Source organism: Capra hircus, chromosome 14, assembly GCF_001704415.2.
Source record: "Capra hircus breed San Clemente chromosome 14, ASM170441v1, whole genome shotgun sequence".
Classification (NCBI taxonomy): Eukaryota; Metazoa; Chordata; class Mammalia; order Artiodactyla; family Bovidae; genus Capra; species Capra hircus.
The window spans coordinates 42,139,710-42,153,094 of NC_030821.1; the positions used below are offsets into that span (position 1 = coordinate 42,139,710).

General features: G+C 39.5%; 1 protein-coding gene across 4 annotated transcripts in view; it reads right to left on the bottom strand.

Moving 5' to 3' along the window:
* ZFHX4 (zinc finger homeobox 4) overlaps nucleotides 1-13,385 on the bottom strand; it is a 210,606-nt gene that overhangs the window by 100,828 nt on the left and 96,393 nt on the right. The window lies entirely within an intron of this gene.

Below are 13,385 nucleotides of genomic sequence, written 5' to 3' on the forward strand. Positions count from 1 at the left end.
ATGTGAAACTTTTTCTTTTTTACCATTCACAGTGACCCGCAACAAATTTTTGCTAAAAAAAAAATCTGTTTTCGCAAGCCCTGCTGACTCTGATTTCTGCCCACAGCATGTAACAGGATCCTCTTAAATTCTGATTTTTTCAATGGAAAAACTTTTACAACTCCCAAACATATTCTGTTACAGTAGTTTATTTTTTAAAAAAACTTTTCTCCCATTTTAATTGGAGTGGTTCTATTCCATACAAACAAGCAAATTCCCCGAATAAGAAAAGCAAGGAAGAGGAGGAATATTAATAACTGTGATTCAATATAAACTATGAGTTTTAGTAATTTATTAAAATATTTTTATGTGCTTCTTTTAAAAATACATAAATGGGCACAGGTGGTATTTATTTGGTCTTAGATTAGTTGGATAAGGGTTAGCATTCTGAAATTCAAACAAACAACACACAAAAAACTTCATACACAGGATCAAACATGTTGATTCCTACCTTCCCTCCCCCACCTCTCTCGGTTTTCGCATCTGAAAATGGTTAGTACGAAAAGAATAACTAGCTGGTGAGCCTTTCCAAATACCAAAAGACAGGACCCATATATTATATTTGGTTAACGCTCATGGACAGAAGTTTTCGTATTTTTTCTTTAATCGCAAGAAGTTCTGTTCTATAGCGTCATTCCCCAAATTTTTGTAAAAGGTTAAGTTTCTGATCATTCCCAGTCCCACACAAAGCAGCTCAGCACAGTGCCTGTAAGTGATAGTTCATCACCTGCAAAAACAAATGTTGCATCGTTTAGCTCCGCCAACAAGACCTGGAAGAGGCAAAAGATGAGATTTTTGAATACCTGGAGACAAGCTTTTCTTTCCTTAGGATGGACACTTACAAAGATACTCAAGCCTGGATCTAAACAGGAACATGCCTGTACCCTTCACAACACACCGGCCTCAATTCGGGTCCAAGAGGGAAGAGACAATCCAGGAATTGACCTTCTCAAGTCCCAGACACCGACCAGATCTGCCTGAGGCCACAGGAAGCAGGAGGGTGTGTGCCCGGAGTCTGCACGTTGGGGTGGTGGGGGTGGTATTTGCTATTATAACTCACCGAAACACTTTCCAGAGGGGAGGGGGGAGAAATTAAACTCTTTTTTCTCATGTAAATGGAGGACCCATCCACTCCAATTGGTATTCCACTAGTGCCATTTCTAAGATTTCAGTCTTTGATATATTTATTAATAAATAAATCACCCCGCGATTTTCTTTCCTGCGCAGTCCTCCTCTTTTCCATGCCTACTGGGAATCCGTATGCTTGTTGATTCGAGTGAATTAAAAATGGCACCAAGAAAAAGGAGCAAGGGCTATTTAACAACGTATTTCCTTGTGTCTCAAGTCCGCGCAGTTGCACAGAACCTCGTTCCTTGTCACTCCGCTGTTAAGAACAGCAGGCCACAGCCATTCAGGCTGCCCCATCAACTGTGAGTTTTAATTTGAGCCACTTTCACATTAAAGAAAAAGGAAAAAGAATCTTACTTTTTCCGCCAACCCATCTTCACCCCGTGTTGCACCACCTAAAGCTTTCAGGCGATGCTCTACTCCGGATCAAGCCAAGCATATCAAGGGTGCCTGTAACACTCACAGGCTAATGAACAATGCACAAAAACAAAGGGAACAGCAAGGCTCCTATTATCTGATCTTCCGTAAAACACAAAAAACGGCCTGCTCTGGTGCAGAGGAAGTGCCAGGAAGCCTGCAGGTGTGAGCCGGTTAAAAGAAAAGGCTTGGGCTAAATAGATTCTTTGACTGTCACGGATTAGACTCATGGCCCGAGTGGTAACACACATCTTTTCCTTTAATTTACAAAATTTTCTCACGCGTCTGCAAGAGTTCACCCCATCAGGGGCTTTCGGAGGCCATTGAAACGTCTTAAGTTTTAATTAAGTTGGAGTTGTCAGAAGAAAGCCTTTTTGGCACAGAGTCAGGGTCATTAATTACTGCTATCTTTGTTTCTTTCTGTAAAGAGAATTCTGATGACTTGTTGGGTTCCTTACCCAGCCTACATTTTCCACCCTGCAGTTCCCATTCAGTTCCAAGTGGGACTTGATTAAGCAGTTTACCAATTACTTCCATCAGTGTTAGGTACAAAGCATTTACACAATCTTAAATCTTTAAAAAAGAAAAAAAAGCATTTCTCATTAGTGGTTTAGGGAACAGTATTAATAACAAATTCATCTAGTAAGTGATCAAGCAGCTGGATTCTTGCATGAGTTTTTGCATTTAAATATAAATATTCTCACATTTTTCACATCATTATCTATTCAACTCCCCTATTCATATTCTCACAGCCTGTGACTTTGCCTTTTTAGGCAATGCTAATCAATTTTAAAATTATTTACTTTACCTCATAATACAGAACTCTAGCTGGAAACATCCAATTTTGCCTGCTATCTTTTCAATCAGGCCAGTGTTTTTATTGTTTCTAGATAAAACTGACTGCTACTATCACTGATAATATTTTGTAGATTATAGAAAAGCAAAAGTTTTAGATGGTTTGTTAGTATGCTTCATATACCTCTAAAATAAATTTGTAGCTATTTGGACCAAGTATCTACACCAATACAAATCTTTTGGAATTGATTGTCATGTAAAAAAATTTCAAAGTTTTAAAACGCTACACAGACCTAAATACAGGTTATACATATCTGATTATATATGTAAAAGTTAGGAAATAACTTTTAATAATTTAAAAAATCATGAATTTAAATCCTGATATTTATGGGAAAGCATAATATTTTGAAACAATTTTCTTTGAAGACTCTCCTTTAGAGTATATATTTTGTATGTGTCCTTTAGAAAGATTATGTATGGGCTTCCCTGGTGGCTCAGATGGTAAAGAGTCTGCCTGCAGTGCAGGAGGCTAGAGTTCAATCCCTGGGTCAGGAAGAGCACCTGCAGAAGGGAATGGCTACCCACTCCAGTAGTCTTGCCTGGAGAATCCCATGGACTTGAGAAGCCTCCATGGCAGGTTACAGTCTCTACGGTGCAAAAAGTCAGGTACAACTGAGCGATTAACACTTAGAAAGATTATGCATAATTTGTTATTCTTCCATTTCACAGAAAAAAAAAATAGCAAAAGACATTAAGATTCAGAAGTGAGAATGAAATTGAATAACTCATTCTCTCAGAAATCAGGAAACCTATAAAATAGAGTAAATGTGAATCAAGAAAGATGTCTTTCTATTCGCTGATATGGCTAGAATTAGCGTTTGAACTTAGCAACATCTATTTTGAAATCTGAATGAAATGGGTGGGAAAAGATTTACAAACCTGGGCAAATTCAATTACCAGAATCACCCAGTTCTTCTTGATAAACCTACGATACCACTTCATTTTTTTTTCCAGTAATCTCATCATCACCTGCCATGATTAACAATAACAGACGTGTTACCACCAAATATGTGCCATTTTAGACCCCGAGCTCTGAATGCCGTAATAGCACTCATCACTATAATGATAATAACTCATCATTATCTGATGATTCTCAGATGAGAAACTTCTGAGCCCAGAATTTGGACTAGGTTTCAGTGTAGGGAAAGCCAAAACAACCAATGCTTTCATTCATTCGGGTCCAAAAATGGGTTGCTTTGGAAGGGATAGGAAAATTCCTGGTTTGACTGAATAGCTGATGCTGTCATGTCTTACAGATAAAACTATGTATTTTTTTGCCATTATACTCTTACTTATTAAGCCTGAAATGATGCACCTGGAAAAAAAAAGAGAGGTATAATTTTCCTCTAGTCCTCAATAAAAGTTCTAAATGTCATTTCTAATCCATAGCAAAAGATATACATTCAGAAGTATAGATGAAATAAATTAGATCATCAAATGTAACCACTTGGTTCATTTTTTTAAAATCTAAGTTTTCTAAAAAGTAGTGAGGTAATAGTCTCATGTAGATAACTTCGAAGCCAAATATTAAAGTGAAATTCATCTTCCAGGGTTAAACAGTTACAGAATATACAGAATATGAAGGCTCCATTCTCCCACTCATTGTTTACACATCTTTTGTATCACCCCAGAGACCATGACTTATAAGACTATGCTTTTCACCTTCAAACCACTTGTAAAAGTGTGAGGATTAAGTAGGCACTCAAGAATTGAGTCAATGTCCATGGGGTCGCTAAGAGTCAGACACGACTGAGCAACTTCACTTTCACTTTTCTCTTTCATGCATTGGAGAAGGAAATGGCAACCCGCTCCAGTGTTCTTGGCTGTAGAATCCCATGTGACCCCCATGGACTGCAGCCTACCAGGCTCCTCCATCCATGGGATTTTCCAGGCAAGAGTACTGGAGTGGGGTGCCATTGCCTTATTTACAGATTTAGATAATAATTCTAGGACATATAACCTCATCTAATAATGTTATGAACCAATTCAGCCCACCCCTGGTTTATCTGAATCTGGAGACCTGGGTTCGATTCTTGGGTCGGGGAAGACCCCCATGGGAAAGGGACTAGCAACCCACTCCAGTATTCTTGCCTGGCAAATCCCATGGACAGAGGAGCCTGGTGGGCTACAGTCCATGGGATTGCAAGGAGTCAGACACAACTGAGTGACTACGCTTTCTTTCTTTCATCTGACTCTAGTCTGGATATAGTATTTCTAAATATGGCTCTTTCCTATGTTAAACTTTTTCTGGGTTGTCTGAGTGAACGTGAAATGGTTACTTATGTGGAGTTTGGAAAGTTAATGGGATCCACTTTTTAACCACGTTCAGTTCCACAGACACTGGGTGTGCGCACCATGGCAAGTGCTGGACAAGGTATTAAAGATGCAGAGGAGGCTCCGTATTTCCTTAGCAAGCTCATGGCCTCAGAGAAACAAAAAACCACCGCAGCCTGGTGCGGTAAGGTGTCTCTCTGGGGAGAAACAGATTTCGCAGTAGGTGAAAGGTGGCACTGCCAGGCCCACCCATGATTAGCCTTGTAGACAGCAGGTGGAAGGGCAGATGGAGTGATGCGTGTGTCCTGCCTGGAGGTAACAGAAAATGGGGCACATCTGATGCACTTAAGGATGTGGCCTGAGAGGTACATTTGGACAGAATGTGAAGTACCTGGTATGGCAGGCTGAGACTGGACTCAGAACTGAATGACCTGGGGAGTCACTGAAAGTTAAGTGGGAACGAGATGGGCTTAGTCTTTTTGGCCATGCAGCATATGGGATCTTCCCCTCAAAGAGGGATCAAATCCCATGCTGCCTGCATTGGGAACATGGAGTCTTAACTACTGGATCACCAGGGAAATCTGAAATGGGCTTAATCTTCATGCTTCAGAAAGACCAATGCAGCCTCAGCAGATGGGGTGAGCAGTCTGGCTGTATGTCCCTTAAAACAGCGAGGAAGTAGTGACATAGCCCATCACTGTTCCTCCACTTGGCCACTGGCTTTTGCCCTAATTCTCCTGAGGTTTCTTCTCAGTCTCCCTTACCCAACGTTAATGTATCTGTGCCTCCCAGAGTTTAGTACTCACATTCAGGTGACTCCCGGATTTCAATCGCTAACCCAGATCTCTTTTCTGGGATCTAAATTCATTTCGTATGAATATCATCTTGACATATCCCTTTGGATGTGTCACAGCAACCCAAACTCAAAAACCACAAAGCTAAATGGATTCTCCATTTTAATTTGTCACCTACTCTTTCCCACACTAACTTCTATCAAGTCCTTTTTTATATACTAGGTACCATTCTAAATCGCTTATGTATGTTCTTTGATCCAATCCCCACAATATGGCCTCCTACAGAGTAGGTGGGGCTTCCCAAGGTGGCTCGGTGGTAAAGAATCTGCCTGCCAATGCAGGAGACTCAAGAGATGTGGGTTCAGTCCCTGGGTCAGGAAGATCCCCTGGAGAAGGAAATGGCAAGCCACTCCAGTATTCTTGCCTGGAAAATTGCATCGACAGCAGAGCCTGGCAGGCTGAAGTTCACGGGGTTGCAAACAGTCAGACATAACTGAGCACAGGGCACGCACAGAGTAGGTACTAATCTTATCCTACACTGTAGAGATGCAGAAATCGAGGCAAATAGAAGTTAATTGGTTTGCCCAAGGTCATCATTTGCCCAATGTTATAATGTCAGTGAGAGAGGCAGTCAGGCTGAACACCTGTACTCTTCACTATGACACCATATTCCTTCCCCAACCATTTCTGTTAGTGGCACCTCGAATTCAACCAAGGACTCATTCCAGAAATCCAGAAGTAATTTTTGATGCTTTTTCTCCCTTACCACCTGCATCTAAGCACCTTCCTAAATATACCTCCTATTTCTCCATCTATCAGCTTTCCTGCCTGTTCCATTTCAGGCCATCAACACTTATCCCTTCTATTCAATTCAGACAGTAACCACAGCACCTTGAAACAGCAATCTGATTCTGATTCATTCACTCAACAACTTATAAGACATCTTTGTTAGGTGTCATGCACTGTTCTAAGTGCTGCAATTGCAGCAGTGAATAAAACAAGTCCCTGCCCTCACAGAGCCTACAGTCAAGAATCTGAAAAGAAATAAAACAAACATGTAAAGATATACATTCAGGTAATGATTGGAGCTGTGAAGGAAAACCAAACAGGATAGAGTAGGCAGAGTGGGTAGGAATGGTGGAAGAAAATATTATTGGAGAAACTAACCTGATAAATTCACACACCAAATTAACTTCCTTCAATGGTTTTCCTTTACTTTTATGAAAAAACCTAAAATCATTAACACAATTCTAAGGTGACCATATGGCAGGGCCTTCCCCTATCTCTTCCAATTTAACATCAATTGCCCCTTCATTTAAAAATATTTCAGCTTTGAGGATTAAGTACACGGTCCTTATACCGAAGGGCCTGGCACAGTTTGTCTTCAACCCACCTGGAGCTTTGGTTCATTCATCTTCCTTACTTGTTCACTTTAGTCCAACTATTCCAGTTTCAGATCTTACAAGTAAGGCTCATTGAAAGGGTAAAGCTTGCAGATTTCCCTCTACCTTCAATGCTTTCCTCCCTGTTTTGTCTTACTCTCATTCATCCTCTAAGTCACAGCCTTTCAATTTAAGGGCCTTTTCTTTTTCTTAAGAAACCTGCCTGTTTTTCCTCACCTCTTTTACTCTGAATTTTTTCTTTAGAACATTTATCCCATTGACAATTAAATAGTAATATCATTGGTTAATACATGATTGTCTTCTCCACCAGATTGAAGCTTCTTGGTGGTATGGGATGACTCTTTCTTATGCATTGTTTGATTTCCAGTACCTTATTAATGCCCAGTACATAGCCATATGCTAAGTAATATGGTCTGAAAGAACAGTGAGGCAGAACTAGTGGCAGGCAAGAGAGAAGGACCCAACAGACTGAAGAGTTAATCAGGACAGAATATTGAATAGATCTTGACTGAATGACTGAATACAGTGGAGGGCAGTAGAAAGAAGATTAAATGTAACTGCCTGCTTTCTCCCTAGTCTGGGCAAGTGAATGGAAGATGCTGCCATGGACAGAGATGGGAGATAATGACCAGTATGGTGAAAGAGTTATGCTATATTTTAGACTATGAGATGTTTAGAGAGAGATGATTAATTAGGGAAAGATGTGTTTTATAACAATGATATTTTTAACAGAACCTGTCTCAACTCAGGTCCAAGAAATCTTCACAAGCTGTGAAAGTGCCAGCAATTCCCATTTTCCTGGCAGAAGGATAGTTTTTAAAATTCATAGTCTTTATTTTGCCTCTCCAGCTTCAATTTTGGGGAAGCAAGCATCAGGTCACTGTATTGAGATAGCAGCAGGAGGCCAAGGTCCACACCCACAGGTTTCTGACCTCACTTTTGATTCTACAAATGGATATGCTATTCAAAAGTAGTTTGGGGAAAAAAAAAAAAAAGCATAGAAGACCTGATAAGAGGACAGAAGAAAGTGTAATCTGTGTAAAACATTAAACTTTGGGGGTTTATTTGATGTTATTTAAAAGTTATTTTTAAGATTTTGGTTCCATGTGCTTTTAGTCAATACACACTGGTACGTATGACAATGGGTATTTGCAAATACAATGACATTTCCAAAAACAATGATATCAAGAGACCCTTGACTCCGAAAGTAGAATCAAGCCAAACTGATTCAATGGAAAACTTTTCAAATTCTATAATGATAGACAAAATGATATGCCAGGTATATGAGATGATGTCACAAATAGGAAAACAGTTTCATTCTCCATGTACAAAAGTGATCATGGATCTGGGAAGAGATCATTCTCATTATCCACCTCCCTGGGTTTCCTCACAGTGTTGGACATTGCTGGGTGCCTCTTCTTTCTTGATAGCCCTTCTTTTGACTTCATTGAAAAGCTCTCTAAGTTCTTATCCTTCTGGTTGCTTCTGTTTTGTCTTTTTTGCTGTCTCTTCTTCTTTATCTTAATACAATAGAGATATTTCAGGTGTGCTCTCTGTCTTTCAACAGCAAATATCTTCTGTTTTATTTCATTTTCTCTCATAGACTAATTTATCTTCTTGCTGCAGATCACTCACAAATCGAGATACCTAATGACTCCTTCTCCCTAAACATACACCATGCCCCTAGCAACCCAAAATGCATCTCCTCCTAGGGTTTCTTCCTTTCCTTCAAACTCTACAGTCTACACATGAGTTTATCACTCTTCCTTTTAAATGTCCCTCTACTCCTCCTTTGTGCCCTCTGTTTCTGATTAGGATACACAATAGAAACGTGGTGTCATCTCAGACACCTTCTTTCCATTCCTGCCCAGGGCCTTGAGGAAGTTGGAAGTGTTTACCTGTTCTTAGGTGGCTCAGAGGTTAAAGTGTCTGCCTGCAATGTGGGAGACCTGGGTTCGATCCCTGGGTTGGGAAGATCCCCTGGAGAAGGAAATGGCAACCCACTCCAGTATTCTTGCTTGGAGAATCCCATGAACGGAGGAACGTGGTGGGCTACCGTCCACGGGGTCGCAAAGAGTCGGACATGACTGAGCCACTTCACTTCATACCATCTTCATCCTTATCTTTCTCTCTGCTCCCACTGTCCCTGCCAAAGCTATTTATTTCTCCTTGGAACTATTGTCATCATCCCCTAAATATCCTGCTTGACCTACAATCACAAGATGAACACTGAGTATCACGGCCTGTGGGTGATTATTTATTACCATTAGTATTATTTCTATATCATCGTATGCCAATCCTACAATCAAAATCCATCAGTGGCACGCTAGTGTTTATCAGATTCCCAAATCCTTAACATAGCATTCAGGATTTCACTCTCCTTTCCTGATTATTACATTCCTTGCCTTAATGTGCCAGAAAAACTGAACTGTTCACCTTTTTTAATTAAATACCTTCAAGCTACTTCCTTATCTATGTGCTGTTGTTCATATTCTTCCTACTTCCTACTCTTTCCATTTTGCTATATTTACATATCCAGATCCCACCCATTATTTAAAGTCCAATCCTCAACGATACAGCCACTATGGAGAACAGTATGGAAGTCCCTTAAAAAGCTAAAAATAGAGTTATCACATGATCCAGCAATTCCAGTCCTGGATAGATATCTAGAGAAAACAATTCAGAAAGATACATGCACCTCCAAGTTCATAGCAGCACTATTTTCAATAGCCAAGACATGGAAACAACCTAAATGTCCATCAACAGATGAATGGAAAAGAAGGTGTGGAATATATATACAGCAGAATATTACTCAGAATGAAATATGCCCCTTGCAGCAACATGGATGGACCTAGAGATATTCATATCAGTGAAGCAAGGCAGACAGAGAAGGACAAATAGCGTATATCGTTTACATGTGGAATCTCAAAAAAGGATATAAATGAATTTATCTACAAAACAGAAATAGATTAACAGGCACAGAAAACAAACTTATGATTACCAAAGTGGAAGGAGGGAGGGTTAAATTAGGAGTTTGGAATTAAAATATGCACACTTCTATATGTAAAATAGATAATCAACAGGATCTATTGTATAGCACAGAGAAACATAGTCAATATCTTACAATAACCTTTAATGGAAAAAATGCAAAGAAGAATATAGATAAATATAAAACACTGAATCACTTTACTATACCCCTGAAACTAACAGAACACTGTAAATCGACTATATTTCAATAAAAATTAAAAAGCAAAACCAAGTAACCTCAACAAAAAAGACTTTCTTCAAGCAGAAATATCCTTGTCCTTCTTTGAACCAAAAAGCATTCTCTCTGAATCCCTCTTCTGGTGTGCAACCTTTTTTTTTGCTTTATTACACTTACTTACACACATACCTTATTTACTCCAACTGTGTGTTCTGCACAGGCTGTCCAGTCCATTTCTACAAAATGTGGTGCTGGGATTCATAATGACCCATGTGCTTCCACTTAGAAAAGTAGTTCACTTTTAACAGCAATATTGCATTGTGGAAGAACAAAGTTTTACAGAGAGTTCAGAGTTCAATTTTGCTCTACCTTTCCCTATCTGTCTTTTAAAAGTTAATCCCTTGAAGGCTTTATTTCTTTAGTAAAGTGTGGATAATGTTATCAGTCTCACATATTTTTAATAAGACTGAGTCAGGCCAACACACAAACCACTCTGTGAAGATATCTAATAAATGTTGCCTTGCTTCCTCTTCCCAGTTTAAGGTCCTTCCCAAGGAGGCTTTGGTACCCATGAACAGTGATCTTAAAAAGCAACAAAGATGTGCTCAGGAACTTCCCTGGGTGGTCCAGTGGTTAAGAATACACCTTCCAATGCAGGGAACACGGGTTTGATCCCTGGCTGAGGAACTAAGATTCCACATGCTGTGAGGCCACTAAACCTACCCAACACAACTACTGAGCCCGTGTGTTCCAGACCCCATGTGCCACAACTAGAGAGACTGCTCACCACAACAAAGACCCAAACAGCCAGATTAAAAAAATAAAAATATGTGCTAAGAGAACAACAGATTTGGGCATGAAGAAGGCCAGCCAACCAGGAGGACCCAAGCTGTGTTTCTTAGTCATTGGGACAAAATGGAGGAAAACACAAAGGTTTATAGAAAGAATTTATCTAACCCCAGATGCCAGCATAATACAGGTGATAAATCCTAAAGGAAATCAATCCTGAATATTCATTGGAAGGACCGATGCTGAAGTTGAAACTCCAATACTTTGGCCACCTGATGCAAACGGCTGACTCATTAGAAAAGACCCTGATGTTGGGAAAGAATGAAGGCAGGAGGAGAAGGGGACAACAGAGGACGAGATGGTTGGATGGCATCACCAACTTGATGGACATGAGTTTGAGCAAGCTTCAGGAGTTGGTCATGAATAGGCAAGCCTGGTATACTGCAGCCCATGGGGTCATAAAGAGTTGGACACAACTGAGCGACTGAACTGAATACAAGTGGTAGGGAAGGGATTGGAACTAAGTTACACTGACTGAATATAAGCTGCTGTAAGATGCTTTTATGTCACCTCAGTTAATCCCCATTTTACTGGTATGGAAACTGAACTCCTATGAAATTAAGGCACTTCTGTCACCTATCAGTTTATAAAGTTGGGATGCAAGCTTAGGACATGCTGATTCCTAAACTCCCATCTTGTTCACACATACACACACACAGACACACACACAGACTCACCCCCTTATGAGAGAAACAGAGAGTAAAACAAGGGAACTCTGATTCTCTGAAAAGTCTGTCTTTCTGCTGGGTTTTGACTGGGAGTAACTGAGGATGCATAAGGGAAAGAAAACTACATTAGTAGAACAGCTGTGTTGGTCCAACAGACTGCCGCAGACTCATTGTTGAGAAAGGAAAAGTTCCATTTTCTTGAGAGAATAAATTATTCCTTTCACTAGCAATCGAATAGCAGTCAAAACACCTTTTGGTACACTCGAAAAGAATTTCTAAAGAATTATTATAAGATGTTTCAATAAATCAATATTTAAATAAATTGTTCTCGAAATTTTCTCCTGAGCATTCTTTTACCTGCAAGCCTCCATTCTGTACCAAAAAGAAAAATGGGGAAAAATAATTAGAAATTTTGCTCTTATTTTAAATCCATAGATCCTTGTAAGGTGTATAAATCCCACAAAATAGTCATTATTGATAACAAGTAATATGCGCATTCAATATTATCCACAGCCCCTGGCCACAGAATGACAAGTGTTCTTACTTTTCAGGCAATAACTGAAACTGGATATTTCCTCAAAGAAAGGTTGTTCATATATTTAAGATGCATATGAGATAAAAATTAAAACTGTGCTTCTATGCCATTCTATACATCACTTTAAATATACAAGTTGCAGTAAGTGTTGAATAATTGTTAATTCATGACCACACAAAAGTATTGATTTAATTAAGCTCTCCGCAACCTCCCACCACAAAATCATATTAAAATTGTAGAAAAGAAACACTAAAATATTTGTGAGAACCAGAATTAAGACATTAAAGGTGCTTCCTAACAAAAATCCAAATTACTTGAATAAAACTTTTGACATCAACTGGCCTAAATGATCTATTTTCAACCTGTCCTTTTTAACATTTGTTTCACAAGATTTCTAGAAAATATGGCAGGACTGTTCTCACGTAATGGATCCTTTTTCAGAGTTCCATCTTAGTTGTGTCTAATACTTTTAACACTCTTTATGTTCTAGCCATTTCTTCTATCACTAAGGGATATAAGAAACATCAGAAAGATTCCTTGATTCCTCTTGGCTCTTTAACTGTGGTCATGCCATATTTGTGTTATGATATGGATGAAAGCATGGTGCTTCATCTTAGGGCACCGAAGATCAGCAGTATGATCTTAAGGCTTCCCAGGTGGCTCAGTGGTAAAGAATCCACCTGCCAGGGCAGGAGACTCAAGTTCAATTCCTGGGTTGGGAAAATCCCTTGGAGAAGGAACTGGCAAACCACTCTAGTATCTTGCCTGGGAAACCCCATGGACAGAGGGCCCAGGAGGGCTACACAGTCCATGGGAGTTGAAAAGAGTTGGACATGACTTAGTGACTAAACGACAACAACAATATGATATGAAGTAATTAACCACTAAATCTCAGTGTTTTCTTCTTTTTATTAAGAACTATAATAACTGGTCCATGGGATGGTTTGGGAGATAAAATACCAGGTGTGTGGTACCTAACAGTACTGTGCCTGAAAATGCAGCAAGAACAGAATAACCTGTTCTGTTGCATTTTTTGTGGCAGTCTAACTTCTGGTATTTCAATTCCTTTTAACGCCACAGATATTCAATAACAATATAGGAATGTTGACATCATGCCACGTGTCAAACTGTCAGCGAGTTTTGCTCCCATGTGACCTAGAAGTGATTTCTGCTGCGATTATGTTCTATGGTCGTTTATTAGAGAAGGTAAGTTCATTT